Here is a 6324-nt window from a genome sequence, read left to right as displayed (position 1 = left end):
ATGAAGAATTAGTTTCATACAAAGTTTTTTAGTTGATATAGTTTTCTAAACAAGCCCATTTGCCCATTTTCAGCTTTTTAAAAAACTTTTATTTCAATTTCTCCCCCTCAGTGTTTTTATTGCAAATGTGTTCAGAGCTGGGCTTTTGGTAAATCAAAAATGTCGATAACGTTTTTGAAAACTGTAGTGAAAAGAAGGCCCGATTCTGTTATCAAACAGTGGGGAAGGTGGGTGTCTATAGCATTCCATGGAAAATTCCATTGGCCACTGTCGGCAGACAGGATACTGGGCAAGATGGACCTTTGGTCTGACCCAGTGTGGCCGTTTTTATGTTCTTTATGAAAAAAAAAAAAAAAAAAGGCAATTTTTCATCCCCAAAACTTTTTGACCAGCCTATATGGCAGGGAAAGAGAGGGTTAAAACACATAAGCATTCAAATATACCACAAGGACCAACAAAGGCTGGGAAGGTAACACTGCGAGCGCTGACTCAATAGAGACCTTCTGGGATTGAACACTAGCAATAAACTGGGGAAACCCACCACACGCTGCTGGAACCAATGTCGTTTCCCCAGTTACTATGATTTACTATCCATCTTGCAGCAGTGCCCATTCACGCAAGCCAGGATCAGGACCCTATTGTGCCAGGTGCTGCATGTACATGGTAAGAGAGGGCCCAGCCCCTGAGAAAGTGTGGGGAGGCAGGATTGCAACCCACATGCAAGTGATCGGGGGAGGCTGGCAGCAGGCATGTGAGTTACATGATTTTTATTTTTCGGTGGGTTTCTCTAGAGCTGTAAGTGCCCGGGCACACGTGCACACAAGCACACGCACCCACTCGTACATACACCTGCGATACATAAAAGTTGAAGCTGCCTTAGGAATTTAGATGCTCTTTTCCTATTAATCTCTCATGGGAGCTGGGTGTTGAACTCCTCCAGTAACTGCGAATGTCAGCTAGCTGTCCTCTGGGGCTGGCTCTCCTGGGAATCTCACTACCAGACGTAGCGGCACGCTCCTTTTTGTGCTGTGTGATTGCGTGTCTCCCACAGCAGTGGAGATCGGAGCAGGCCCTAGTGGCACTGGGGCCCCACAGTGCAGTGCCACCAAGGAAGAATGGAGAAAGAATAGCAAGTCTTTCCTCAAAGTTTGGGCTCCTGGGCTAGATTAAATAGTATAAACTGAACTATTTCCTTTCCTAACCCTTGCTGGGCTTAACCGGCAGCACTGTTAGCAGTGCCGGTAGCAGGATTTGTTACAATGCTCCTTGGATTCACATTCCTCACAGGGGGAGGGATAGCTCAGGGGTTTGACCATTGGCCTGCTAAACCCAGCGTTGTGAGTTCAATCCTTGAGGGGGTCATTTAAGGATCTGGAGCAAAAATTGGGAATTGGCCCTACTTTGAGCGGGGGGTTGGACTAGATGACCTCCTGAGGTCCCTTCCAACCTTGATATTCTGTGATTCCAGCACAGAAGTGTTTGTTTGCTTTTAAAGGGAGCCTCCTTGAACATACAAAGTTGAGCTGCCAGCTGGCCAAGGCTGTGTCCACGTGATGCTTTAGTCCACGCTAGAGGGGTATAAATTCTAGCACCCACTGGCATGCTGCACGCTGACTGGCCCTGGTGGCCCCTGCTGGCACTCACTAAAAGTTCCCTAGTCCACATAGTGTCGTCCTGTGCCAAACAGGCCTCCACTAGGGAGTTTTTAGTGTGCGCCACCAGGGCCCACCTGGGCCAGTTAGTGTGTAACACTCTAGTGCACAGTAGGATTTACACCCTGCAGTGTGGACTAGCACAACATGTAGACAAGCCCCTGGTGTGTTTTTTGGTCACTCCTGGGTCACTAGGTTCAAGGTCTTCAGGGGCCATGTCACCACAGCTGGAAGGCTCCATGACGAAGCCCATCATGGGTCAGTCCCAGCCCGCGCTTTCCTTGCAGCTCCCCGTGGGTCCTGAGCCCCACCATCCCCGCCAGCCCTCAGCAACTGCGAGCGCACCAGCTGAAATTCTCAATGGCTGTGCGGCCCCTCTGGCGAGTCTCCCATGGATCTCCTTATAGTGAGCATGTGCCTCGGTAATGCCAGCTCCTGGAGTCACGGGAACGAGTGGAGTCTCCGCTCTCATCTGGTAAAGTGAGTTTCTTGCCCTTGTAACACAGGAAAGTTCGGGGCCCCCTGAGCCCCCGTGCGCGCTGGGGGTGGAAGCAGAACAAGACCCTCGGGTTTATCATGATGTGAAATCTGATTTTCAAACCAAGCTCACGCCTTTTGCAGCATCGCTCCTGGGTTTGAACGCTGGGTGTTGGCAATTGCGCAAGGACAGTGAGTGATTCTTAGTGCCTCCATCTTTGGGTTTTCCAAGAGAGACCCTTTAAAGGAACATGATTTTCAGAGGGTGAGTATCTCTGCTTGGGGCCCCCAACACCATGAATTGCTTTTGACCAGTTCGGCTGCCCCCAGGCAATAGAATGGATGGGTGGGAATAATGTGCACTACTGCCCTCTGCTGGGTGGAATCAGAACGGCTCAACTGTTGCCTTCTTGTGATTTAGATCTACAAACTCAATATATGGCCCAATGGTAGTTCCAGGACTACAGTGTCCAAGCTGGGGGAGCTGAGGTCACATGTTCTTGTCTGTGCTCTTGCTGATGGCTAGGATGATTATGGACATGGCAAGTGCACAAGACACAATGTCCCTGCTGGGGCCCAGCACGCTCTATGCTGCCATGAAATGTGCACTGCATGAGATGGACATCCTGGAACCTAGCGGAAGCAGCTATCAACATTAATAAGGCTGGAGCAAGGAGATTCTGAGTTGGTACCATCGCAGTCCCACTGACAAAGGCTGAATCAGTTCATCCCCCAGCCTTCCTGAGCAGGGACCCAACCAACCAGCACTGCCCACTGTCAGGCCACTGCCAAAGGAGAGGTTATGTTTACTCCTGCCATCTCATGGCAGGTTTTCCACTGCTGGCTGCTTCCACCTGATGACAGCTGGCACAGATCCAGGGCTGAATTTCACCCAAGATCCCTTCCCCCCCCCCTTTGGAGATGACTCTAAAACTGGAGGCAAAGAACACGTCATGTGCTTGCACATATACACACATCTCACGCACACCCCCATCTCATACACACACCCATATATACCCACACCTCATACAAACACACATCCATGTGTCCAGCTGACACACACACCTGGTCTTATTCCACTCAATGAGATCAGAAATTATTTGCATAAGAAAACCTGAATGATCAGGTTACTTGTGACAGGGAACATGCAGACTAAGGTGAGTGATTTAGTGACCGAGGCTCCAGTCCTTTAGCATCTGTGTAATTTTAAGCATGTTGTGAGTCTTTGCAGCTATGCACATGCTAAAAGTTATGCCTGTGCTTACAAACCTTGCTGAATTGGGGCCCCAAGCAGAGCACTGGGAATCAGGATATCTGGCTTCTAATTGCAGTTCTGCCAACTGCTGCGTGAACACATGCAAGTCACATGGGGCCAGATTTTCAGAAGAGCTCTGAGACAGATTCTCAGGTGCTTGGCACCCACAATCAGGCTGAGTGCTTTTGAACATCTAGCCCTTAAAGAGACATGGTCATAGGGGGCTGGGCTTTTCAAATGGGGCGGTTTTGGGGGGGGGGGTTAAAAACATACATGAATTTTCAAGTGTCTGTTTGTGTGCCAGAGGACAGAGTATTCCATATGGATTTGAACTTTCTCCTGCAGTCACTAGCGTATGAGAACCTGGAAGCAAAACTACTAGGAAGTGAGAAGAAATGTGGGTGTTGGGAAGAGCTGGATTTTCAGTCTGGTTTTGGCCCATCTGTTATTCAAGAAGTGAAGTCCATGTGCCTTTCTAAGCGTGTGCGTATGGGTACTGGTAAAAAAGCAATCCCTCCCCTAGGCTTTGTCTAAACAGGGAGGGATTTTGCTGATGTAGTTAAACCAGCAGTAACTCCACTGTGCCCAGTCATACACAACTCCAGTGTAGACAGTGAAGCATGTTAGTGTAGATGCTTCCTAAATCGACACCAGGGCGAGACACACGCTAGGTCAGCAATTTGTCGGACAAGGTGGGTGAGGTTCTGTGGCCGATGCTATGCAGGAGCTCAGGCTAGATGAACACAATGGTCCCTCCTAGACTTAACATCTCTCATTCCTCTTGGCTAGTTTGGGGCCTGTGTCCCTCAGTGGGGTGTTTGTTCCACATTTGGTAAGCAGAGAGTTCTGAATGACAGACAGACAGACACTTCAGCTGGTGCCTCGCTAGCACAGAGCAGAGCCCCTTGCTGCAGTGACTCCTCCAGCGTACACGAGATGGGGAGCTCTTGTTAGCAGCTCCCCCATCGTTCTGCTCCAGCCAGTGCAAAGCCTGAGTGTTTACATCTGATTTCCTAACAAAACCAGCAGCTGCGCACGCCGCTCGGCGGAAACCTGAACACGGCAAAGAACAAAACCTCCACAGAGGAGTAAAGGCCTCGGCCACCAAAGAAAAATGAAATTAGCAGCACAGGTGAAAGAAAATAATCTGCCTGTGGGCTGCGCGGGGCCCTTTGTCCCCCCTCCTGCTCGGACGAGGGCTGAGAAGTGTAGTATTTACAAATTCTGCGGCAGACACAACCCCGGTGCCGCGAAGCCCTGCATCTGGGAGCCCTTCCTTCTGCCTTATTTGGGGGAGATGTGCAGTGTGGTTTGGTTTGGTTTTTATGCAGTGCTATGAATACCCCGGGCCTTTCTGCTCACTGTTTAATGGATTTGAATGTGAAAAGGTGGGGAAATTGGGGAGAGGGCAAGGGGAAGAGGAGGGGGGCTGCCCTTTTTGTTCGGGAATGCCGCTCCCGCGGTGGATTTATTTAGCTTTTGGAGGGCTCGGGGTCTTTCTCTCTCCCCCTCACAGAGGCTCTCTTCCTTTCTGCCTTGCGCTCATTAGCATAGCAGCTGCTCCATGAGAAGGGCTAGTCAAGAGAAAAGGACAGAGGCGTCCTGGGAATGAATAGGGGGGAAATAGCTGAAAAGGATAGAGGCTTTGAATGAGGGGGAGGCTGAAAGATGTCGCTATAGCTTTGAATTTGTTCAGAGCGAAATAAGAGGGTGCTCTCAAAGGGACAGCCATGGAAGGGGAGCGGGTGGGAGGGACAGCCCCTCCCCCTCCCCCTCCCCTCCCGAGGGTGACTGCTGCAGGAGGACAGGAGAAAGCAGGAATAGCAGCTAGAGAGCAGTGAGGGACATCGGACCCCATAGAACAGCGCTGGGGGAGGGGGCAGAATGGAGGGGATCCGACCCTGGAGAGAAGAGTGCAGGGATCACAACGGGCCTCCCTTCAGGCCGCCACCCCGGGCTCCATTCAGCAGGGGAAGGTGTTGAAATCCACCTGGAGAGAAGCATGCGCATGCCATCCACTTCTGTCAGCAGCCCTTAAAATAGTGTCCTTTGGCCACCTCTGTCCTGCAGACCAGCCCCACCAGCCAGCCCCAGTTCCCCTCTGGAGTGGGGTGCTGTTACGCTAGCCAGCTTCCCAGCAGAGGGTGCTGCAGTGTGCTTATGTCCAGGGTCACATCCAGGAACACGGTACCTGTGGAAGCAGGAATAAAGATGGAACGATGCACTTTCTTGGCTCTGCCTTCACGCTCACACACAGAACATGGGGTCAGAAGGGAATTGGCTCTCACAGGCATGTGAAATCAGAAACTAGGACTAGTGCAAAAAAAAACAAACCAAAAACCCAGAGAGTAAACAGTTATCCTGGCAGCAAACCTGATCCCTCTCCCTGAGCAGATGGACAGGAAAGAGGATGAGTTCAGCAACTGGACAGTCTTTAGAGTACAGTGGGAAAACTACAAAATTGCAGCAGGCCTGGATAAAAGGGAAAAGAAAATAAGAGCAGCCACACTCTAGCAGGAATGGGCAAAGGCTGTCACATGCTTCAGAAGCACCTGGAGATGTCAGAGGCAGATTGAGATGTCAAATGCTAGAAATGCTCCAAAAACATTTTTCAACCCATAAAAGATGGCATATATACAAAAGGGACATTTTTAATAAATGTTATCACAAATCTGGAGAAACAACACAGCCATATACTGCCCAACTGTGTGAAATGGCTGACTCGTGTGACTATCAAATCTTAAAAGATGAACTGATTTATGAGAGATTAGTAATAGGGATGAAAGATGCAGGTGCTCGAATCAGAATGCTTAGAAAACCTACTCAAACTTTGCCAAGAGCTATAGACATGCATAGCTAGTGAACAAAGTCCCACCCCAATGCAGAGCATAAGTAGAGCATAAGACAGAAGTAATTCATCAAGTAGCACAAGGAAAGCAT

This window comes from Eretmochelys imbricata, chromosome 16 (assembly GCF_965152235.1).
Source record: "Eretmochelys imbricata isolate rEreImb1 chromosome 16, rEreImb1.hap1, whole genome shotgun sequence".
Classification (NCBI taxonomy): domain Eukaryota; kingdom Metazoa; phylum Chordata; order Testudines; family Cheloniidae; genus Eretmochelys; species Eretmochelys imbricata.
This window is presented reverse-complemented; position numbering follows the sequence as displayed.